The sequence below is a fragment of the Hibiscus syriacus genome, unplaced genomic scaffold, assembly GCF_006381635.1.
Source record: "Hibiscus syriacus cultivar Baekdansim isolate YM2019G1 unplaced genomic scaffold, ASM638163v2 tig00017808_pilon, whole genome shotgun sequence".
In the NCBI taxonomy this organism is placed as follows: Eukaryota; Viridiplantae; Streptophyta; class Magnoliopsida; order Malvales; family Malvaceae; genus Hibiscus; species Hibiscus syriacus.
The window spans coordinates 348302-375075 of record NW_024062417.1 but is presented as its reverse complement, the minus strand read 5'-3'; the positions used below and the strand labels follow the sequence as shown (position 1 = coordinate 375075).

The 26774-nt window shown below is 35.8% G+C and overlaps 1 pseudogene; it reads left to right on the top strand.

Annotated features, from left to right (window-relative positions):
• Nucleotides 1-5473: 5473 nt before the first annotated feature.
• On the top strand, nucleotides 5474-12763 carry LOC120208911 (annotated as a pseudogene).
• Nucleotides 12764-26774: the final 14011 nt, after the last annotated feature.

Here is a 26774-nt window from a genome sequence, read left to right as displayed (position 1 = left end):
TTTAGCAAAATTTGTTTATAACAACAGTTACCAATCGGGTATTAAGATGGCCCCGTATGAAGCCTTGTATTGGAGAAAGTGCAAAACACCTTTAAATTGGTTTGAATCAAATGATCGAGACATGGTTGGCCTGGATTTGATGAAAGAAATGGAGGAGAAGGTGAAAATTATCCAAGATAATATGAAGATTGCCTATGATCGACATAAATCTTATGTTGATTTGAAAAGAAAAGAAATTGAATTTCAAGTGGGAGATAAAGTATTTCTAAAGGTATTGCCTTGTAAGAAAGTATTGCGATTTGGGCGCAAAGGAAAGTTGAGTTTGAGATTCATTGGACCTTATGAGATTTTGAAAAGGGTCATACCAATAGCTTATCAGCTTGCTTTGCCTCCAGATATGGACAAGATCCACAATGTTTTTCATATGTCAATGCTCAGAAGGTACCAATCAGATCCACCACATATTATCACACCAGAAAAAATAGGGATCCGACCAGATCTAACTTGCGAGGAATAACCAATGCAAATTTTGGCTTGATAAAGCAAAAAACTGCGTAACAAGAAGATTCCTCTAGTTAAAATACTTTGGCAAAACCATAAGGTAGAAAAAGCTACTTGGGAGAGAGAGGAGGACATGAGGAAAGAGTTTCCATACCTCTTCGTATCAGGTATTTCCTTAAATTCGAGGAAAAATTTTCTTAAGAGAGGGAGAATTGTAATACCCCGAATATCGGGTTAGTGACTATATTAAAAAGATTTAAAAATTAGAGGATTAAATTGAATAAGTGGTAAAGTTAAGAAATGACTTAGGAAATTATGTTAAGACCAATTAGTAAGAATGAAATAATGAAAGGGTATTTTGGTCCTTTAGAGGGAAATGGATTTAAAATTTATTATATTAGGGTTATTTAAGGGAGAAAAGGGGAGAAATTTTTAGAAAAGCCAAGTTCTCTTCTTCTTATCTTTGTTCGTCCCGTGCTCTCTTCCAAAACCAAAGGTAAGGCTTCATCTAGCTAGTTTTTCTTTTCATTTTTGGTTTGTTCTTGAAACCTTAAGTGATGTGGAAGCTTAAGGAACATTTAAAGAGGATTAAAACTAAGAGATGTATGATTTATTTGAGATTGAAGAAAATGGGTTTTTGAGTGATATGTTGAAATATGAGTTTGTATTGAGGTTTACAAGTATATTTGACTTGTAAAAGAAGTAAATGAGAGATTGGAAGGCATGGATGTGATTAAAAACATGTTGGAAAAAGTAGTGTGATTCTTGGTTTGGAGTGTTCTTTAGAGAATTTGGATATTATAGGAAGATTAATGAAGGAAAGTTAGTTGGGTTAAGTAATGATGAGTTTAATAGTATCATTGGAGGTAAAAGTAAGAGAATTTACTGAAATTTGAGTAAAAATCGAGCTGAAATTTTTAAAATATGGTAAGGGCATCGGTACTGGAATAACAATACCGATACTATAGGTTTAAATTTAGGGAAATAGATGAACAGTATTGATACTGATGCAATTAGTATCGATACTGCTATGGGTATAGATACTAAGATGAATGTATACCATGGATTCCATAATGCAGAACTGGTATCGATACTGAAGGGAGTATAGGTAGCATGGAATATAAGTATCGATACCATATAGACGTATTGATACCATGCTATGGATACCGATACTATTGAGCCTGAAATGTTATAGATAGGATGAATTTTAATAGATGCTTGTGTAGATCGTAACCAAGCTCCAGAGTCATGCAAGAAAAAAGGAAATGATAAAGTTACCGAGTAGTTGGACATCATTACAGTACTCTAGTGAGGCATACCAGGTGAGTGCATTTATTATGTACATTAAGTGATATAGATGCACATTGTTAAATGTATTTGTTGCATTTTTATATCAATACTATGTGTTAAGTGTGCAACCCACGTAATTCATAATAAGTTTATGAATGATCATATCGACACTAAGTGTGCAACCCACAGAATTCATAATAAGTTTATGAACGACCGTATCGACACTAATTGTGCAACCCACGTAATTCATAATAATTTTATGAACGACCGTATCAACACTAATTGTGCAACCCACGGAATTCATAATAAGTTTATGAACGACCGTATCGGTACTAAGTGCGCAACCCACGGAATTCATAATAAGTTATGAACGATCGAATTGGCAGTAAGTGTGCAACCCACAAAATTCATAATAAGTTTATGAACGACCGTCTCGATACTAAGTGTGCAACCCACGGAATTCATAATAAGTTATGAACGACCGTATCGACACTAAGTGTGCAACCCACAAAATTCATAATAAGTTTATGAACGACTGTATCGGCACTAAGTGTGCAGCCCACGAAATTCATAATAAGTTATGAATGACTGTATCGGCACTAAGTTTCAACCCACGGAATTCATAATGAGTTTTTGAATGACCGTATCGGCACTACGTGTGCACCCCAAAGAACTTATAATGATATGAAAACAATAAATCGTATTTGATAGTTCTGATATACTGATTTATTGATTTTACCTCATTAGTGATATTGCCTCACTAAGTAAATACTTAACGTTGTTTATTTTACGCGTAGGTTTTAATGAGCAGAGTAAGGATTGCACCTGACATTGTCATTCAAGGGTCGCCTCATCAGTAACTGTTGATGTTGTTAGCTGGCATGTAATAGATTTATTATAATGCTCTGAAAAGTAATTTTAAACTATGATGATGTAAAAAAATTAAAGATGTTCGAACCTTTAAGATCTATTTACATATGATAAGTAAATGAATGTTTTAGTTTATCAAATTAAAATGTTTTATGAATGGAAACAAAATATTTACTGTTTTTCAAAAGTGGAAAGTTTTAAAAGTGATGTGACATCTATGACTCGTGTACGAAAACTTATACGAGAAGTTGGGTGTTACAGTAGTCCCTTATTTCATATATAACATAAACACCTTATGTCTAAGCACATAGACATTATGTTTCTGTTTGTTAAAGAAGATTTAGAGTGATTATGTGTATATAGAGCATGTTGGTACAAATTCATATCTGCGTGCGTAATAAAGAATTGTCACCCAAGGCCTTTCATGAGCACACTACTCATGTGAATGTAATATCAATTAAGGATATTCGATTTTAGTGGGAGTTTGTAATTTTAATGCTCATTTGTTATAAACACATTTTCAGTTACTTCAGTTTTAGGATATTTATTTTAAGTTATTTTATGCAAAAATAAAGTTTGTTTTGATTTATCCACACTTTGATTTTTGGTAATATTTGATCTCACTAATTTTTAAAGAGGACCAGTTGGAAATAGACATGTGCGGTTCACATTGCATGTTATTTCCATGCTATGCTCCATGATTGATTTTTGTCATTTGACTATGTTTGTATACATGATCATTGATGAGTCTAGTCATGACTGATATGATTAAGACTGCTTTGATCCTGTATGGATATAGTTAATGGATTAGATTATTATAGAATAACTATTGTATGATAACAAATTTTGAGCTCATAAGGTTATACATTTATCAGGAAAAATATGTTGCCCAAGTGGGAAATTGTTAGATTAAATCCATAATTATGAGCATATATTTATAATGTATATTGTTATCATAAAATATGACATAAATTAAGTGATGTTATAAAGTCATAATATATTATAAGTGTCATGGAAATAAAAGTGTAGATACTATAAACGTTGTATTTATAATTCGATGAGGGACAGAGTTATAAGTACATACAATAACTGATTTTGAAATCATCTATATAAAGGGGTTATCGTCCCCAAGAAATAGACAATCTTGTATTTATTCTTATCCCCATCAAAGAGTTTATATTAAAGGGAACTATATCTTCTTGGAAGATCACAACCAAAGAAAGATTAAATGGTTGAACATATCAATTAATTCAGGTACGCTTCCGCATCTAATATTTTATTCTTGATGATTTGACATGATTAGAGCTTGTGTTATTTGTGTTTTTGATTTTATATCAATTATGTTTTGGTTCTAACATAAGCAACTTTATTTTGTAAGATGTTACAATAGAATGAGTTCTAATTTTAATATGTATTGTCTATTTATCACCGTAGATTTTTATTTTATTTTATTATATACTTTACAATACAATAAAAATATAATGATTAATTTATTGTAATTCATAAAATAGTTTGCTATTCATTTTTATTGTTACAAAAGGGACCTTATGTTACGCATATCGCGAGGTCTGTTAATCTGATGCTTCAAATTACCGAGGACGTTTCAAATTCTCCGGGACCTCGCATTCTGCATAATGCGAGGTCATTTATAGAAATATTAAATTAGGTGATCTGAAAAATTCATACAAATAGGACATATCTCATAGGTTGTGTAGCACAAGTTCGTTATATGTGTTTTGTAGAACGTGAGGTAGTCCAAATAATGTGAAACATTATTTTCATAATGTTTGGGATTATATTCATAATTAACTAATTTTTAGGGGTTTTTAAATAAATACGCCCAATAGGTGGTTGGCAATACCACTGTTTATCAAATATGGGCGGCAATTTTCTTGGCTTTCACATCAGACTATTCTTGGGTTTTATAGCTACAACCATTACCCATACATGAATAACACAGTGCGAAACATTAATTGGGCAATCATTTCAAGGACTCTTCTCAATTCCCATCCCTCCTTGAAATTTGAAGTGTTATCAATATGCATTATATATCACCCTATGAGTCAGAGCTGAATCAGCTGATGATGGAACATGAAGCAGCCGCACGTATGTTTATTAATGTGCCCACACTATGACTAGTTTTCTAAGACGGAATTCATAACAAATATATGCTTTACCGACACAGATTGCTGCTACCATGTTGTGATGGCAACTATACAGTGAGTACTAAATTCATTTTGACTTAGTTGTGTACTCTTAATACATAGGATTTAAATCGTTTATTAGGTGAACAATACATTTCATATTTAAATTATTATTTTTATTTTATTTTAATATTTGCTTTTTTAAATTATACCCAACGTTTAATCTAAGTTTTATTTTGATACTTCGACGATACTATGATGTGTAGTTATTTCCCCTTTCTCAAATTCCACGTGGGTTTTCATTGTTAGCTTAAGAAAACTCCCCTAAAAGATGGAATTCTAACGATCACTAGAGAACAAATGTTCACCGGTGATGACGATTGCAAAGAAACACTAGATAGCACCACACCCAACGACGATTCATCGGTGAAGATAACCATGCCAGAAAACGACGATTTAACGCGGATGAAATTAAGCACCAGTTTCCCAATCATCTCCGATGAAGGCTAATTCTTCCACGATCCCCACCTATGGACAACAAACTAGCATGCAGAAAAATCACGGCATCTCTTACATTATTTGCAAGACTTTCTACATCGAACAGATGATCCCACCTCTCTTCGTTCACAACTAGCTCCAGCTCGACCATAATATTTTTCCAATCGGTCATGTCGTTTGACAACATTGCCTCCTTCGCCAACAACACTCATTCAAGGAATGCAGTGTTGAAGTGTTAGACAATTAAGTAGTTTGATGTTAGTTGGCAATTAGTTAAGAATTTGTTAGATTTGTTAGGTTGTTAATATTCAGTTATAAATATCCATATCATTGTAAATGTTGTTTTAAATAACCATCGTTTGTTTAACCTTAGATTGATGCCGCTCAGCAGCATACGGTCAAGGTGCTGGAGTTGACTTCACAACATGGTATCATTCGCTAAAAGATCCTGGTGTCGTTTTCTCTTCCGCTATTGCGCTGACAATTGAGTTCCTTTACTCTCATGCCGTTGCTATTACAGAGTTTTTAGATTTTTTCGATCTCCAGTTTTGTTCTCGTTGTTCTGTTGCTTTTGGTACTAGTTGTTTCCATTCTCATGGATCACGTTACTTTTTGACGTGGTTACTGTGGTTCTCGTCGTTTCTCGTTTTCAACACTATTTTTCTGTTGGACTAACTGCTTCTTCACTCGCTGGAGTTGACATGAAGTCGTCACCGACTCTTCCTCAGTCGTTGATCTAATTCAAATCATCTCTTTATCCATAATTTTTTTGTCGCATGTTTTTCGATCTGATAGATAGTGTTGTCATTGTCGCAAATGCTCATTTCCTGCGATCCTGGTGACGTTTTCTCGTCGATGATTGACCTTCTCAATCGCTGTTCTTGATTGCTTTATTTGTTACAGTGCATGTGGTTTATCGTTGTCGTCATCATAGTTATGGGAATATTCTCAATTCAACTTTTATCTTTGTTCCTATTGAACGGATGGAATCATTCGTCGATGATCTGCGGTCATCTCTCTTCTGCTTTGTTGGTCTTCTCATTCAATTGGCCTCACTCTTCCTGAGCAACTCATTAGCGACAAGGAAGATATTGTGAACAAATTTGCTCTGTCCACTACACCATTGGCAAGGAGATCATCAACTTGTGTTTAGACCGTATCAGAAAGCTTACTGATAACTGCACTGATTCTGGACTTGGTTATCTCATTCGGGTGCGTTTGTCCGTTGATTATGGCAAGAAATCCAAGTTGGGTTTCGCTATATACCCATCTCCTTAAGTCTTTACTTCTGTTGTTGATCCCTACAACAATGTTCTCTCAGCTCACTCTCTTTTGGAGCACACCGATGTATATGTTCTTCTTGACAATGAGGCTATCTACGACATTTACAGGCGCTCTCTCAACATCGAACGACCCACTTACACCAATCTTAACCGTCTTCTCCCTCAGGTGATCTCCTATTTGACTGTTTCACTAAGGTTCAATGGTGCATTGAAGATCGATGTAACTGAATTCCAGACCAACTTGGTCCTCTACCCAAGAATCTACTTCATGCTTTCATCTTATGCTCCAGTTATCTCTGCCGAGAAGGCTTACCATGAGCAAATATCAGTTGTTCAAACACCAATAGTGCTTTTGAACCCTATTCTATGATGGCCAAGTGCAACCCTCATCATGACAAGTTCATGGCTTGCTGTTTGATTTACCATGGTGATGTCATCCCAAAGACATCAACGCTATCATTGCCACCATTCAGACCAAGCGCACCACTCAGTTTGTGGACCGGTGCCCCAACGAATTCAAGTACAACATCAATTACCAGCCTCCCACCGTTGTTCATGGTGGTGATCTTGCCAAGGTTCATATTAACAACTTGGAAAAGCTTTGATGAGTTATCAGCAACTGGTCAAAGAAGTCTCGGCTGATTCTAAGCCGTATTGTTTGTCAAAGGTTGATATACAGGGAGCTTAATATGAACGAGTAAGCTAAAAAACAATTTTGATTCCTGAAGGAATTCCATGTGAAAGAAGAAAAAAAGGAGAAAATGAAGGTGAATAAAGTAGAACGGAAGGAAGTATCACACTTTCGATTCAAGCATAACGGAAGAAAGCATCGTACTTTTGATTTAAGTCAAACAGAAGTAAGCATCACACTTTTGATTCAAGTAGACAGAAGGAAGTATCACTATAACAACCCAGAAAATTGGAAAAAAAATTATTAAGTAAATTAGTGAAATTTGAGGATTAAATTGAAAGTTTTCAAAACTTGTAGCCTGTTTTAGAGTTAAAGAAAATTCAGAGTTTGACCACCGATTGTCGATTTGAAACCACTAATCGTCTATTTAAAACCACCATCGTGTTCGTCATCGAGCAATGAACAAACCCCTTAAATCAATTGAAGTGAAACGCTATCATATGCCGTGAATTTCGATTCAAAGTTTCAACTTTTTTTAGCACCACCACCGGGAAAATCTTAGATTCATCACCGATCATTGATCTGTTTGTGACACATCCCGCACCATCGTGTTCCTTGTGTCGTTTCGAGTCCGTCGGTGTCCTCCTTGTCTCCGTCGTCACCAATGCATGAGGGAAGTAAAGCGGTCAAAGTTTCCAACTTGTTGAAATCGAGCTCTCCGCCGTTTAAAATTTTGAACTGAGCTTAGTTAGTGTCTTAAAATCCCTTAAAATAATTTTAGGAAAATTTTTCGTGATTTTTAGGACACCAGAGGCCGCCGCACGCGCCGCCCCTACACGTGTAGAAGCTTAGAAAATCGGTTATGTGTAGTTTTAACCGGTTTGACTCGTCTGTACCGATTTGACCAGTCCGACCCTACTCGACCCGTTGACCCAACTCGAGCCGTTAACCAACCTGTTGACCGTTAACCACCGATGACCAGAACTTTGACCGGCATTGACCGGTCATTAAACGACCATTTTAGGGGTCCGTTTCGCCAAATTTGAACCCGAAAGCCTCCAATTCATTAGTCAAACCCGTTGACTTTGACCAAAAAGTCAAATTTTCAAAAGGTCATATGTTATGTTTATCGACGTCCTGAATCTGATTTCGAAGTCCGTTTTGCCAAATTCTGACCCAAAATCCCCGAATCGAGCATGTTAACCCAAAAATGCTTAGTATTTTACCATTTTTGATTATTTATTTAAGTTATGGATATGGAATTGATTCAGTAAGATATTTTATGAAGGTACTCGTGTTTCACCTGAGTGAGGATCAGTTAGGTCCAGTGTTGTCCATTCGTCAGATCAACTCTAACCACGTACTACGAGAATTACCCGTAGGTTTCCATAAATTATTTAAATAAAGATTAAGATTATTTATATTAGAATTCCAATATGGATTTTTTTCGATTCGTAAGATCTATCGTTGCAGTAGAGCGAGATCGACAGACCCAGTAGTAGGCTTCCCTATCCAATTTCTCAGACTGTTACAGGTGTATTTCATGACAATGTTATTTTAGTATTTTAAAAATATTATTTGAATTGTTTCAGATTGGTGATAATTCAGAATATTGTTATGACATGATACATGATACCTGATTTCTGAATACTGGTTACTCGACATCTGATTACCGTATTTTTGTTTTTGATTTTCAAGCATGAAACATTTTCATGTTTTAATGGATTAATCACCATTTTCATTCGAATACATACTTGTTTATTACTGTCATTGGGGGGAAATATTATTGGATGAAGAATACTTGCAGGCTCCTCGGCTTTGTGCTCAGAGCCTTACTAGACGTGACGGGTTGTATGGTTTTGGGGAACCTACATATTTTGTTCGTGACGGATGGGGGTTGTGTTCATATTTTTTTTAAAACAAAACATGTTTGATAAACTGATTTTACTGGAATATTTTATTAGTATGTTTTTATACACTGTATGGAGCACACTGGGTTGTTTAGCTCATTTTGTAAATTTTACCCTTTTCAGATAACAGTAGACCGTAAACTAGCAGATTTGGCATCAAGGGAGATTAACTACTTATATTTTGTATGAACATATATCTCTATATGCTTTCAGTTGTATTTGGTGACATGTATTTTGCTATCGTATTTGATATAATTGTATTACTCATATTTTGTTCTGTAAATGTTTTATAAGGTTTCTGTGATATTTTGATATGTATGTGTTTTACCATATTTTCTAAAATATGTATTAATATATGTTTATCGTATAAATCCTTATTAGGGATAAATTTCACATATTACTGAGATATGGATTTCAACGTTGTTTTAAATATAAAAAGGAATCTTTGAATGGGATATGTGACTGCTTAGGTTTTCAAACCAGGTCTAGGGGGTTACATTTAGTGGTATCAGAGCTTTCGGTTTTAAACACTTAGACTGTGGATGATTCCTAAACTCTAGATTTTTAAGAAATTTTGATAAAAAAACGTGTCACCTTATTTTATGAATAAATTTTTTTCTCGAGATCCCTGATGCTAATATGATATATCTTTCAAATTCTTTCTGTAGAGCCTTATAGATCCAACGATGAGTGATGCTAGAGGTCGTAGGACAGGACGTGGCCGTGGTGGAGGGTGAGTCACTCAACCTTCTGTTACGATAGACGATCCGATGTCACCACGTGATCCTCCTATTCTGCATATAGATCCAACCATTTCTCATGATGATTAGTTTACTCCTTTGAGAGATATTCCCATCACTGAAGATAAGGATAATGACATGAACGAAGACGCCATTAATAGAGTTATCTTTCGCATGTGTCAGAGAGTTGCTAGAGCCCTAGTAATATGATTGCGGTCGAGATTTCAAATTCTTTGGTAGCTGCTGGAGTAGTTCATTTTGAGGGAATTACTAGGGGACCTTCGATAGACGCTGAGTATTGGTTTGAGGACACAGAGAGGATTATGGATGAGATGGATTTGAGGCTTGAGCAGAAGTTAAAGGGAGCTCTTACTATGCTAAAGAAAGAGAGTTTTAGATGGTGGCAATCGATTTCTGGTAGTATTTTGAGAAACTAGTTAACACGGGATCTTTTCAAGGCATGTTTTTTGAGTCGTTATATTAGGGAGAGATATCTGCAAGAGCGACGCCATGAGTTTCAGAATCTGGAGCATGGTAATATGTTTATTATGGACTACGAGGTTGAGTTCATCCGATTGAGCCGTTATGCTCCTAGACTTGTTGACACTGAGATAGATCGATGCTTGAGGTTCGAGAATGGACTCAAGTATGAGATCAGGAGTCGAGTTGTTACCCACAGGGAGAGGAATTTTGATGCCTTGATTGAGATAGCCAAGACTACTGAGGAAATAGAGTGATTGAGTATGGAGTACAAGAGAGATAATGATCGAGCTCAAAATCGATTCAGAAAGCCTTCTGGTTCTGTTGATTCTTCTACACACACCAGCAAGAGAGGCAGGGGTGAGTTCTTTCAGAGTGGCCAGACCTGTTGCATCTGGTTCTCCAGCTGTTCAGCCTTCTAAACATGGTGGTTCTTTTGGGTCGCAGCCCTTGCTAACATGTGATTTTTATGGAAAAATCATTTTGGAGAATATAGGATGAAATTGGGCACTTGTTATAAATGTAAGTCTGGTGACCATCACTTGAAAGATTGTCTAGAGATACCTCATTCAGTTCAGACACCAGCTCGTACTCCCGCTCGTACTCAGAGTACTGTTCAGACTATAGCAAGGAGTCGTAGTCAGGGCAGAGTACCAGGATCAGCTAATAGAGGCCGAGCATCTCATAGTAGTGGTCTAGTCAGATTAGAGGCCAGACAGCCTGCATCGGTTTACACTGCTAGACTTTGACAGGATCGCAATGGGCCTAATGTGATTGCAGGTACTGTTACTATTCATTCAGTTCCCTACTTTGCATTTTTTGATAGTGGTTCTACCAATTCATATGTATCACATTCCATTTCTGAGGGTCTAAATATTCCTGTTGAGAATACTGAGAATTTGGTGATTTTTCAAATTCCCTTAGGCAAGTCCATAGCATTGGATCGTATTTTTAGAGAGTGTCCCATAAAGATCAATGGGGAGATTTTTCTGGCTGACCTGATGGAGTTACCTTTGGAAGAGTTTGATTAGATTCTCGGCATAGATTGGTTGGACAAACATCAGGCTAATCTCGATTGTGAGACCAAGAAAGCTTTTCTGAAGACCTCAGGTAACTTAAAGATTGTAATGATCAGGGAACGTCGTGGAATTCTGACGAATGTTGTGTCTGCTTTGGTAGCTAAGAAGATGATCAGGAAGGGTTTCGAGGCGTTTCTTGCTTATATTTTGGACACTAGGAGTTCTCAATCTGATATAGAAGGCATCCAGATTGTCAAGGAATTTCCCGATGTTTTTCCTAAGGAGTTACCTGGATTACTGTCGGACAGAGAAGTTGAGTTTAAGATTGAAGTCTATTATGGTTCCACCCCAGTTTCAATGGCTCCTTATCGTATGGCCCCAAAGGAGCTTAAAGAACTGAAAGTCCAACTCTATGAGTTATTGGATAAGGGATTTATTCGACCTAGTGTGTCACCGTAGGGAGCCCCAGTTCTCTTTGCCAACAAGAAAGATGGGACTCTGAGACTCTGTATTGATTATAGGAAACTAAACAAGCTCACGATTAAAAACAAATATTCTCTGGCCAGGATCGATGATCTATTTAACCAATTTCGAGGAGCTTCTATCTTTTCGAAGATAGACTTGAGATATGGTTATTACCAACTTAAAGTCAAAGATTCTGATATTCCGAAGACTACTTTTCGTACTCGGTATGGACATTACGAGTTTTTAGTGATGTTAATTGGGTTAATAAATGCCCCTGCTATTTTTATGGATCTGATGCATCGGGTGTTTCGACCTTATTTGGACCAGTTTGTAGTTGTGTTCATCAATGACATACTGGTGTATTCTCGAACAGAAGCAGAACATGAGGAGCATTTAAGGATTGTACTACAGACTCTAAGGGAAAATAAATTATATGCTAAGTTGAGCAAGTGTGAGTTCTAGCTCAACGAAGTGACTTTTCTTGGACATATTGTTTCTGTTGATGGTATTCGGGTGGATCCGAGTAAAGTGGAGGCTATTCTGAACTGGAAGCAACCCAAGAATGTCTCAGAGATCTGTAGTTTCTTGAGCTTAGCTAGTTATTACCATCTTTTCATTGAGGGGTTCTCCCTTATTGTAGCTCCTCTGATAAAACTCTTGAGGAAAGATGTTCCATTTGTCTGATCGAGAACCAACAAGCTAACTTTGAGAAACTGAAGAATGTTCTAACTCAAGCCCCAGTGCTGATTCAGCCCGAGTATGGGAAAGACTTTTCTGTCTACAATGATGCTTCTCACTCTGGATTAGGATGTGTTTTGATGCTAGATGGGAAAGTTGTTGCTTATGCATCACGTCAATTAAAGCCACATGAGCGTAACTATCCTACTCACGTTCTGGAGTTAGCTGTCGTGGTTTTTACTTTAAAGATCTAAAGACACTACCTCTATGGAGAAAAGTGTTATATCTATACTGACCATAAGAGTCTGAAGTATCTGCTTACTCAGAAAGAATTGAATTTGAGATAACGTCGCTGATTGGAGCTTCTAAAGGACTATGATTTTGAGATAGAATATCATCCAGGGAAGACTGATGTAGTGGCTGACACCTTAAGCCGTAAGGCGATATCATATCTCAGAGCCTTATTCTCCAACTTGAGTTTATTTGATGATAATAGTCTGTTAGCAGAATTGCAGGTTAAACCCACTTTGGCTGAGGAGATTAAGGCCAAACAGCTCATTGATAGCTCATTTCTTCCCATTATCGAACAAGTTAAGCAAGGATCAAGTTCAGAGTATACTTTGGGTCAGGATGGTATTTTGTGCTTTCACGATCGTTACTGCATCCCTAAAGATGATGAGTTGAGACGGGTAATTCTTCAGAAGGCTCATAGTAGTCCTTATGCTATGCATCCTGGCGGGGACAAAATGTACAATAATCTCAAAGAGCACTACTTTTGGACTGGTATGAAAAAGAATATTTCAGATTTTGTGGCGAGGTGTTTTACTTGTCAACAGGTTAAGGTAGAGAACCAGCATCCATCTGGATTGTTACAGTCAATTAAGATTCCTGAGTGGAAATGGGAGTGCATTACGATGGACTTCATTACTTGTCTTCCTCTAACTTCTTCCAAAAAGGATTTTGTTTGGGTGATTGTAGATCGACTCACCAAGTTAGCACACTTTATCCCTATTTGGGTAAACTATTATCTGGATAAACTAGCTAGATTGTACATTTCTGAGATCGTTAGACTACATGGTATTATGTTATCTATCATATCTGACCGAGATCCAAGGTTCACTTCCAGGTTCTGGAAGGCTTTGCACGAGGATCTAGGTACTCGTTTGAATTTCAGTACATCTTTTCATCCTCAGATTGATGGACAATCTGAGTGAGTTATTCAGGTGTTGGAGAATATGTTACAGGGTTGTGTGATTGATTTCCATGGTAGTTGGGAAGATTTCTTGCCATTAGCTGAGTTCACTTACAATAATAGTTACCAAGCAAGTATTCGCATGGCACCGTACGAGGCTCTGTATGGACGTAGATATCGTACTCCTATATGTTGGACAGAGTTACATGATAGAAAAACTTTGGGTCTAGACTTGGTTCAAGAGACTGAAGATACTTTCAAATTGATCTGTGATCGCTTAAAAGAGCATTTGATAGGTAGAAATCATATGCAAATAAGCGACAGAAAGATATTAAGTTTGAGGTTGGATATCAGGTTTTTCTCAAGGTATCACCATGGAAGAAAGTATTGAGATTTGGATGTAAGGGTAAACTGAGTCCGAGATTTATTGGGTCGTATCGTGTTTTGAAGAAAGTCGGACATTTTGCTTATCAGCTTGAGTTGCCTCCTCAACTCAGTCGTATTCATGATGTTTTTCATGTGTCTATGTTGAGGCGATACCGTCCAGATCATATCATTCAGGTTGATGAGGTAGAGCTGAGACCTGATTTGTCATATGAGGAGGAGCCTGTTCAAATTTTATAAAGGGATGAAAGAGTTCTTCGGAATAGGCGTATTCCAATGGTTAAAGTTCAATGGAGCAACCGTGGCCCCTCAGAAGCTACTTGGGAGACATTAGAGTCAATGGAGGCTCAATTTTCTCATATATTTTCATAAGGTAAAATTTGAGGATGAAATTTATTTTAGAGGGGGAGAATTGTAACAACCCAGAAAATTGAAGAAAACAAATTAATTAAGTAATTTGGCGAAGTTTGAGGATTAAATTGAAAGTTTTTAAAATTTGTAGCTTGTTTTAGAGTTGAAGAAAATTTAGAGACCAAACCCTGAATTTACCCAAATAGTGTCGACAGACACTCTATTAAACGTGATGAATTAGAATTTCGGGGGTAACTCAAAAGCATAATTGCTAAAATTTCCTCAAAAAAAGCCCAACTTCCAAACACTATCCCGACGCCATTCGACCATCGATCGTCGATTTGAAACCACCATCGTGTTCGTCATCGAGCGATGAACAAACCCCTTAAATCAAAAGAAGTGAAACGCTGTCAAACGCCGTGAATTTCAATTCAAAGTTTCGATGTTTTTTAGCGCCATCACCGGGAAAATCTTAAATTCATCGCCGATCGTTGCTACGTTTTCGACACCTCCCGCACCATTATGTTCCTTATGGCATTTTGAGTCCGCCGGTGTCCTCTTTGTCTCCGTCGTCACCGGTGCGTGAGGGAGGTGAAGCGGTCAAAGTTTCCAACATGTTGAAATCGAGCTCTCCGTCGTTCAAAATTTTAAACCGAGATTAGTAAGTGTCTTAAAATCCCTTAAAATAATTTTAGGAAATTTTTTCGTGATTTTTAGGAGACCAGAGGCCACCGGACGAACCCCCACATACCGTTCATGCGCGTGGGGGAGCTTCGAAAATCGGTTATGTGTAGTTTTGATCGGTTTGGCTGGTCCGAACAAGTCCGACCCGACCCGACCCATTAACCGTTTACCACCGTTAACCAGAACTTTGACCTGCGTGCCATTAAATGGCCGTTGACTTTTTTCAAGTATACGTATTTTGACGTTTTTTGATGTCTCGAATCTGTTTTTGGGGTCTGTTTTATCAAATTCAAACCTGAAAGCCTCCAAATCGTCATTCAAACCCGTTAACTTTGACTTTGACCAAAAAGTCAATTTTTTGAAAGGTCATATTTTATGATTTTTGATGTCTTGAATCTGATTCCGAAGTCCGTTTTGCCAAATTCTGACCCGAAATCCATGAATCGAGCTTGTTAACCCAAAAATGCTTAGTATTTTAGCATTTTTATTATTTATTTGAGATATGGTTATGGAATTGATTTAGTAAGATATTTTATGAAGGTACTCGTGTTTCTCCTGAGCGAGGATTAGTTAGGTCCGGTGTTGTCCGTTCGTCAGATCAGCCCGAACCGCGTACTTCGAGAATTACCTATAGGTTTCTGTAAATTATTTAAATAAAGATTAAGATTATTTATATTAGGATTCCAATATGGATTTTTTCGATTCGTAGGATCTAGCGTTGCAGCAAAGCGAGATCGACATACCCAGTAGTAGGCTTCCCTATCCAATTTCTCAGACTCTTACAAGTGTGTTTCATGACAGAGTTATTTTAATGTTTTAAAAATATTATTTGAATTGTATCAGATTGGTGATAATTCAGAGTATTGTTATGACATGATACTTGATTTATGAATACTGGTTACCCGACATCTGATTACCATATTTCTGTATATGATTTTAAAGCATGAAACATTTTCATGTTTTAATGGATTAATCACCATTTTCATTCGAATACATACTTGTTTATTACTGTCATTAGGGGGGAAATATTGTTGGAGGAAGAATACTTGCAGGCTCCTCAGCTTTGTGCTGAGGGCCTTACTGGACGTGACAGGGTGTATGGTTCTGGGAAACCTACACATTTTGTTCGTGACGGATGGGGGTAGTGTTCAAATTTTTTTAAAACAAAACATGTTTGATAAACTGCTTTTACTGGAATATTTTATTAGTATGTTTTTATACACTGTATGGAGCACAGTGGGTTGTTTATCTCATTTTGTAAATTTTACCCTTCTCAGATAACAACAGACCTTAAACTAGCAGATTTGACATCAGGGGAGATCAACTACTTTTATTTTGTACGAACATATATTTCTATATGCTTTCAGTTGTATTTAGTGACATATATTTTTCTATCGTTTTTGATTTAATCGTATTACTGATATTTTGTTCCGTAAATATTTTATAAGATTTCTGTGATATTTTGATATGTTTGTGTTTTACATGATTTTCTAAAATATGTATTAATATATGTTTATCGTGTAAATCCTTATTAGGGATAAATTTCACATATTACTGAGATATGGATTTCAACGTTGTTTTAAATATAGAAAGGAATCTCTGAATGGGATATGTGAGTGCTTAGGTTTGGGTCTAGCGTTCAGGCCGGGTCTAGGGGGTTACAATCACACTTTCGATTCAAGTAGAACGGAAGGAAGCATCACACTTTCGATTCAAGTAGAGCGGAAGAAAGTATCGCACTTTCGATTAAGTCGAATGGAAGGAAACATCACACTTTTAATTCAAGTATTCATCTTTACATCAAGAAGGTCAAAGAAGTAGGGTGAATGTTAGACAGTTAAGTAGTTTGATGCTAGTTGGCAATTAGTTAAGAATTTGTTAGAATTGTTAGGCTGTTAATAATGGGTTATAAATATACATATCATTGTAAATGTTATTTTAGTAATACTAAATTGGTTTACCTTGAGCGAAAGAAACAATTTTCTTTCTCAAAATTATTCTACTATGCTAATCCCAAATAGCCATCGTTTGTTTCACCTTATGTTGATGCCGCTCGGCAGCATCCGGTCAATGTGTCAGAGTTAACTTCACAACATGAATAAAGTTGTCGCTTGCCGATAAACAAAAATCTATAGTGTTTCCATTATCCACATCGTCAAAGAGTTATTAAATGAGAAATATGAGATGTTGATGAGCTTGACGGTAGAAAAAAGAGGGTCTACCCCTAATATTTCTTATTTCCATGTGTAATGGTGATGTAGATAATGGAAACTTGTGTGGAATTTCAAAAAATGAAAAATAATTCTACATTATTAATCACATTAAAATTTTAACGGTGGATATTAAATTGAAACCTAAACTAAATGTTAGGTCTTCTTTTAAAAATAAAATAAAATTTAGGTGTTAAAGTAGAACAAAAATAATAGTTTAGGTACTAAATATAGAGTTTACCCTTATTTATTTTGAATTAATTTACTTTAGATTTGAATTAATATCATACAATTAAGTTTAGGGTAAATTAAGCCAATGATCACTAATGTTTATGTTAGTGTTCATTTTCACCATTAATGTTTGAAAAATTACAAATCGGTCACTAACATTATTGTTTATTACAAAATTGTCACTTGACATTAACATTCGTTAACAATTGTTACTGCAGTAACAAAATGATGGCGTGACATGTTAAATTAGCTAACTCAGTATATTTGACACACCGTTTGACTCTTATTCTTTTTCTTCTTTTCTTCTAAACCGTTAGTGATTTGATACTAAGTATTGCTATTGAAACAACATTCTTAAGTGGGATATTGTTGCTAAGCATGGCTACTAAAAATTCATTCAACCCTTTTTCATGTTACAACATGAAGAACCTAGAATCAATACCGACAATACGAAAGGTTGTAATGGATTCTCCGTCGGGCTAGATGGCCTTGGAACTCGACCTACCGGTGATCAATCCAACAATGTAGGACAGCGGGACGAGATCGTCGAAAGCTGTAATGGAGCCACAACGGGGAAAACGTAGGGTAAAGTTATGGTTTAAAAGCTTAGTGATGGCTTTCAAAATATCGAATGGGATGCTAGAGTATCCCTAGAGGAGAGTGTTGATTCTAAAGAACATAGCTGCTCGAGTTTCTTAGTGTGTTGTATGACTCAGTTCCATTGTTGAAAATTGTTGCAAACTACAATGGCAAAAAACAATTATAATTAAAGTATTCTTATCAGAAAAATATAACAATATAATTTCTCATGATTTTTTAAATATATTAAAAAGTTGAAAAAATATTTGTATTAAAGATGCATCTATATATTGTATAATTAAAATTATTCTTATCGAAAAACAAAAAAGGTAATGCTAGTTAAGTAAACCAAACTTAAAAGAAAGTTCATTTTAACTCACCTAATCTGCTACTTTTGAAGCGCGATGCCTTGATTGGTTCTCCGATGAGAAGTGGCACCAAATCCAGTGGTAACACCATAGCTATCCATGCCTTTATTCATCCCATCAAGAACCCAATTGGCTTTCACCTTAATGACGACTCTCGCATCATCAAAAATTTCACATTTGATGCCCGAGTTGCTCGTGGCTAGTCGCTACCTGTTAAACAGAAAGAAAATATATTGAAATATGCATCAAATTTTGTATTTCAAAGAATGTATCATATACAAGAAATGGTATCTATTTAAAGAGCTAAACATGAGCTCGGTTAACCACCAATGAGTTGTTGCAACAACATAACCAACTGGAAGGACACGTGTAAACAACTACCACATGTAACTAACTGCCTAATCAGATATACTTTAACATTCATCATGCTTCTTGTAAAGTTCATTAAATTCAAAAACACATAGATTTCTCCTAAACAATTCAAACTTGGTTAAGGCAAGAAGTTTTGTTAAGACATCTGTAACCTGGTTGTTAGTTGGAACATAGATGACTTAGACTTCATGTGTTGCAAATGTTTCTCGTACAAAGTGTAAATCTAGCTCTATATTTTTGCTCTTTGCATGTAAAATAAGGTTTGCAGCCATAACAACTGCACTGGTGTTATCACACCAAACTTTAGGTGATGCAGGCAAAGTAACTTCCATTTCATGTAAAACAGCCTTTACCCATACAACCTTAGATGTATCATCAGCAAGGCTCCTGTACTCAACTTCTATAGTGGATCTAGATATTACCCGTTATTTTTTCGATCTCCATGCAGCAAATGACTTCCATTGTATACACAATACCCAAATATTGATCTTCTATCATCAGTATCTCCACCCTAATCAAAATATGAGAAGGCATTAAGTACCATCATTCTTTGTACTTGAGCCGAAAACCAAAGACCAACCTCTAACATTCCTCGTAGATAACGTAAAATTCACTTGACAGTTAGCCAATGTACCTCAGTGGGCTCTTGTAAAAATTGTACAGTTTTGTTAACTGCAAATGAGATGTATGGTACATTATGGCAAATATATTGAAGTGCCCCTACTACACTTCGGTACTATCGTGGATCACTTAACACTTCCCCATCATTTTTGCTAAGCTTAGTTGTTGTTTCCATTGGAGTAGAAGAAGATTTACATCAAGCATTCAGGTTTTTTGCAGCAATTCAGTGATAAATTTCTTTTGCTAAAGAATCAAGCCACTGTCTGATCTATGCACCTTTATGCCAAGAAAAAACTTAAGTTGTCCAAGATCTTTTAAGAACTTTTCATGCAATTCATGAATTACTTGGTTGATCTCCAACTGAGAACTCAAAGTGATGAGAATATAATCTACATAGACTACCACATATATCACTTCACTTCCATCTTTGCGAATAAACAACGAAGAGTTCGCCCTTGAAGATTTGAACCCTAAGCTAAGTAGAAATTTGCACACAACGCTTATTTTAATTTGCACACCAAGACAACTCTTTCAGTGGAATGTTTTTCAAAACCAGTAATTTGTTGCATGTAGACATCCTCACTTAAGTCACCTTTTAAGAAGGCGTTGTTTACATCCACCTTCCTTATATGCCATTTGCATGTAAAACCAATGAAATCAAAATATTCACTGTAAAGAACCGAACCACAGGACTAAAGGTATCCGTACCCAGGTATCTGAGAGTACCCCTTGGCAACAAGACGAGCTTTCAATCTTTCTACAGATCCATCAACATTTTTCTTCACCTTAAAAATCCATTTACAACCAGTGGCTTTTCTCACAGTTGGTAATTCCACAATATCCTATGTATCATTACTTAGAAGAGCATTATATTAAGCCATAACAGCTGCCCTCCAATCATCATCTTTGAGAGCAACTTGAATGTCTCCAGGTACGTCTTTGTATTGAAAGGAAAAGATTTTTGGTTTAAAGATGCCATGTTACTTCGAGTGATCATAGCATGAGTATTACTTGTTCTTGTATCCTGAACACTTTCTTGATTCTGATCTTGTTCACAAGGTACATCTTGTTCAAAATCAAGAGAAAGAGAAACGTCATCTGAAACATCACCCTTTTGTTTTACAGACTGTACATCTATCTCATTCCTTGTAGCTTCAGATTGATCAACATTAGTTGCTTCTAAGATCTAGTCATCATTGGGACTTGATCCTCGAACAGTTGTATGATGAGGATTGGTATGTCCTTGTTGATTAAAAACCATAGTAGTTCCAATCTTGTTAGAAAGAACCGGTAAGGATCTCGATCGAAACATCACATTGTCACCTTTGTTGCAAGGTAATGCTTTGTGAACAAATGAAAAAACATTTTCGTAAAACACCACACTTCATGATACATATATTCTTCAAGTTCCATCCATACACTGATAACCATGATTCATTAGAGAATAACCTAGGAAAACACATGCCTTGGAACGAAAGTCCATCTTATGTGTATTAAACGCCCTGAGATGAGGAAAATACTGGCAACCAAAGATTTTGAAAAACTATAGTCAGGAGGCTTACCATATAACTTTTGATGAAGAGAAATATTACCAAAAAGCTTGGAGGGAATCCTGTTAATAAGGTAGACCACACTAAGGATTGTATGAGACCAGTACATTGGAGGCATTGAAGCTTGTGCCAATAATGCTAGAGTAGTTTCAACTATGTGCATGTGCTTTCTTTCCACTACCCTATTTTGTTGTGAGGTATGAGGACATAACCTCCTGAGTTTAACACCAAGATGATGTGAGATAGCCTCCAGGAATGGAAACTCTCCTCCAATATCTGTTTGTAAAGCTAAAATGGTTAAATTAAATTGATTTGAAACTAAAGCAACAAACATTTCAAAGAAAACAACAAATTCACTTTTATTTCTTAAAAGATATACCCAGCTATTTCTTAAGTACATATCCACAAAGCTCACAAAGTATTGAAAACTACTAGAAGTAATAGGGGCAGGACCCCATACATCAATTTCAATCAACTCAAAGGGTCGATTATAAACTGTTTGTGACACAGTAAATGGAAGAACATTACTTTTTCCCATATAAAAGGTTGCAAAAACTTCAGTTTTATCTACATTTAGATGTTTATTAAGTGTTGACTTCACCACCTCAGCTGCAAGATGTTTAGTCTTTTATGCCACAACCAGTACGCATTAGTATCTTTAATAGTTTTGTTATGAACAATTGTTGTTTCTCCTAAAATTTTACAATCAAAGCTATACAACCCTCAATCAAGCTTCCTCTCCATCAACACGACTCATGTGCTTTCATCCTTAACATAGCAAACATTGGGATGAAACTCAAAGTAAACTGAATTATCTTGTGTAAACTTTGAAACTGACAAAAGATTCTTGGTTATTTTTAGAACATATAGCGTCTGATCAAGTAAAATATCTCTAGAAGAAGTTTGAAAAACATTTCGACAGATTTGAGTAATTACAACAGTTGAACCATCCCTTAAATGAACCTTACCACTACCAATGTATATTTGTTTGCTTGTGATAATAGAGGAAGTACCAGTCATATGATACGTGGCTCCTGAATCAGGGAACCACTTAGCATAGCTCAGATGACCATCATCCGCCAAAGCATTGACTTGAACATTATCAACTGGCTACATGTCAGAAGAGCCTCCATCTCATGCATTTGTGCTTACAAAAGGAGTGTAATAGCAATCAGACGCATGAGGAAAACATGAAATAAATTAGCCTGTGCCTCAGAAGTTTAAGAATTTTGTTGAGAAATTACTCCCTTAAAATTCTGATCAAACCTATGCCAACACCTGTCAACAAGGTGAGCTAGCTTCCCGCAGAGTTGGCATTGTTGCTTGGGTATGTCCTTGTATTTGTTTCCAATATTGTTGTTAGGTTTAGAACCCCCATGATGCTTTGTAGTGTTAACCATCAAGGATCTGATTGGTGCTATAATGAGTGATGTGTACCCCTATTGGAAAACGTGAGGAGTCATCAAGGTGTGATTCAACATCGATAAGAATCGATACCACGTTGTCCAGGGCGAAGGGTTCTCTGCTCGCTGTGATAGCATAAATGGTTGGCTCATATTCAACGGATAGACCATTAAGAATGATAGCTATATGATCAATATCAAAAATAGGACTACCACATGTGGCTAGAAGATCTATTTCTTTAATGGCCATGGTGTAATCTCTCATGGATTGGAAGCCTATTTTCATTGAAATAAGGTGACAATGTAAAGCCATAATTTTTTTAGTAGAAAGCTTGGAGTACAACCTGGTGATAGCACTTCAGACTACTACTGTGGATTCAACACCCACCAACTACAGTAAAATGTTAGGACTAACTGTTGAAAGAAGCCAAGAAGCCAAAGAGCTATCTTACTCGACATAATGCAAATACGGTGGGTTGATAATCTGTTCACCATCATTGTTAAGAACCAGATTCACCGGAACCACCATGGATTCATCAAGAAAGCCTTCAAGACCAAGCCCTTGGATCGTGAGTATCACTTGTTGTTTCCATAAAAGATAGTTTGAATCAGTCAAACACACGTTGATCCTTTTGTTAGCAAAATTGTGTGAGCTAGTGTCTGTGAACTGCTCATCGTTAGATTTATCTGACATCGACGCAGGTTGAGCCATGATTGCACCTGATAAATCATCAACATCTCACCAGCGAGTTTCACTAATGGCCTCTGATAATCGGCCACCATGTGTTTCACTTTGTCCAGGTGACCCCCCCTTTCGTGTTGCGTCTATTCTCTGGTATTTTGTTTGATTGGAGAATTTTAAATTAATTTTGTAAACAAAATCACTAGCATATTATCTCATTTCAGAATGATGTTTGAGTATCCATGCTTAGCATACATATCCTATTTGAGAATGATGTTTCAGTAGCTATGCTTAGCAGCAAATCATTAACAGTTTAGAAGAAGAAGAAAAATAAGAGTCAAAAAGTCAGTCAAACATGCCGAGTCAACTAGTTTAACATGTCACGTCAGCATTTCGTTACTGTAGTAATGATTGTTAATGTCTGTTAATGTCCAATGACCATTTTGTAACAAACGATAATATTAGTGGTTGATTTGTGACTTTTCAAACATCAGTGGTGAAAACGAACATAAATCCAAACATTAGTGACCATTGGAATAGTTTACCCTTAAGCTAATAACCTCATTATGATAAATTTTAATTGATATAATAATGAAACTCTATAATTTAATTAGAACTCTTAAAGTTTAAATGCTAAATTTAATAGGGAAAATTGTATTAATGACACCTAACTATAGTTCCTTTTTATTTTGACCACCATTTTTTTAATTTTTTTCAATCAAATCACCAACTATTTAAATGCATTCAATTAGACCACTTGATGTGTTAACTTTTAATGAAAGTACTGGTGTGGTAGTTAATAAAATTAGTATAATTACATATTTGATCCTCAATATTTATATATTAATTTAATTTAGTCATAATTTTAATTCAATTTAATAAATTTAATCTCCAATTAGGTGGTGACACATGTCACTACCAGATTGGAGGATGTTTTATTAATTTTAATTGTTTAATTTATTTTATTTTGTCAATAAGGTGGTGACATGTGTCACCACCTAATTGGATACAAAACATTCCTTATGATATTTTCGCATCAATTTAGCCATTGAAGTTGTTTAATTGCATCATCATAATGCCTAAATTCTAAAGTCTAAACCATAACATAAAACCCTAAAACCTAAGTCTTAAACCCTAAATCCTAACTTAAAATCCTAAACAATGATAAATATTTTAAACATTGATGCAATTAAATAACTTCGAGTGCTAAGTTGATGCGAAAATACCATAGAGACGAAAGTAATAAATTGGATCTATTACAGGACAAAAGTAGTACTTAAGTCTTTATTAAACTATATTTTAAAATATATGATTCAATTGATATAATAATCTAATATTCATGTGTAGTATACTAAGAAGTTTGCATACTAAGAAGTTTGCATGGAAATTGTGTGTATGCAAAGAAGGTTGAGCCATGACCACCCTATTTCTAATAATTTCAACGGGTTGCTCAACCAACAAACCTCGTTAGGAGCTGTCGAAATTGACAAAGAAAATGTATAATCTTAATGGAAAATAATGGAGTATGGCGAGATTTAATGGCGACAGATATGGTGGCTCGATTCTTTAAACAATTAACAATAAGAAACAAAGAAGAAAAAAAAACCCTCATGAAGGTTTATCAGGTATTTCTAATAGTTTAACTATATCTAAGAAATAATGAGTTTGAGTATAATTAAGAGCAATAACAACAATTATTTTTTATTTAAAGATTAAAATAATGGATAATTTAAATATTATAATTTGTATAAAAATGTGAATTTTAAACATATTTACAAAATTTAAATACTGAATTTTTTAATAGTAGATGTTGAAAAATTCATTTCTCAATGAAATGAAAAACGTTAATGATTTGTCAAATCCGCTATTTTTTTAATAGAAACGAGTATCATAAATTACATCATGCTCGTAGATATAAGGGACCTTGAATATCCCTTATAATGAAGTTTTGAATATGCAAAGGAGTAGTCTCTAGTAAAGTAATATTGGTTTTGTGGGATTCTGATTTAATAATATCATCCGCTATCATATTAACTTCTCGAGGAATCCAAAAACTTTTCATTTCCTATCTTCATCGATGCAAGTTACCAATAGCTCAAACCAGTGAGAGGAGAGCAGCAATTTAAAGGTGAGATCCCACACGAGACAAAGGTCAATATATATGTCCTATAATTCAGCCATGAGAGGAGAGCAGCAACCTGTGAATGGAGAGAACCCAATCCAAGAACCATCACTGTCACGGATGATTCCCCAATAGAGCTGCGTTGCATCGTTGTCAAAATTGCCATGTCGGTGATGATACATATCCATCTCAATGGTGACTTTTCCCATTGTATAGATTGCAGAGTGACGGGGAGACTCGACTCTCGATAAAGGATTAGCAAGAAAATACCAAATTAATTTATCTTTTAATATTTTTTAAAAATATAATTTTGTCAATCTCAATGATACAATAAATATCTAATAGGAATACGATTTTAAATAAAAATATTATATCAATACAATACATAAAGAACTTGTACAAAATGAAGAAAATTATTCAATTGCAACAATTTTTTTTACCCTGTAACTTTCTTGTTTAGTTATTGTCTAGACGCTCATGTAAGAAGCGAACCCGTCGGTCACGGGGTGACCCAAGCGAGGGGAACAATCGAAACAACAGGCAAGGGATATAAACATATCCAAAATTCAAAAGGGAAAGAGTTAACAGAAAAAAGAACATGGATGAAATCATAGAAAGAAACGGTAGCAGATTCCCCAATCTTTACGGGGATATTCAGTAGCTCGACCAGAATTGAAGAAGACGATTATAAATCGAAGGAAGAGATGGAGAATGAGGATTGAAGACACTAGTTTTTTTATTTCATTTGTTTTATTTATTATTATTATTTTGTTTTAATATTATTATTATATTATATTATTATTATTAAATAAATAATTTATTATTATTACACTTTTACAGGCCCATTTACAAATCCTGAAGCCCAAAGAAATGCAAACCCAACCCGGTTGAGAAACCCTAACCCTTCTAGGGTTTCCCCAAGCTGCCAGCCGCCGTTGGGAAGATGAGCAGCCGCTTTATCCTTTGTTGCCAAGTGGTCCAACCGACGCTACCGACGTTTCCACTGCCAGGTGCTTTAACTACAACGCCGTCGTCCTCAACAGCTGCCACGACGCCCGTCGAAGCCCCAGAAGAGTCATTCCAGCCGTCCACGCGTCCCATTCTTCCGTGAGTCACCACAAGTTCGATGACTCACCAAAGTTTACTCCTTTAACCAGTCTAAAGCCATCACCGTGGTGGCCTATAAAAATGGCCACCATACCTGCGAAAAGGAAGGAACAGAGAGCGACCGAGAAAAACAAAAGAAAAAAAAGCCAAACACAGAAAAAAAGAGGAACCACCAACAACAGAAAACAACAAGAACACGAACCCCCAGCAGCCAATAGTACAGAAAGAGAAGAAAAGAAGAGAGAGCTCACTCTGTCATTAGAGGCTTACAAAACGTCGCCGGAAACCTTTGAACTTCGAAGGTAAAATCCTAGATCTAGGAACTTCTAAGGGCTTTTAAGATAAATAGAGGTCGTATTCGGCCTTAGGAAGTGAAGATCTACATTTTGGTGTATTTTGAGTATTTCGG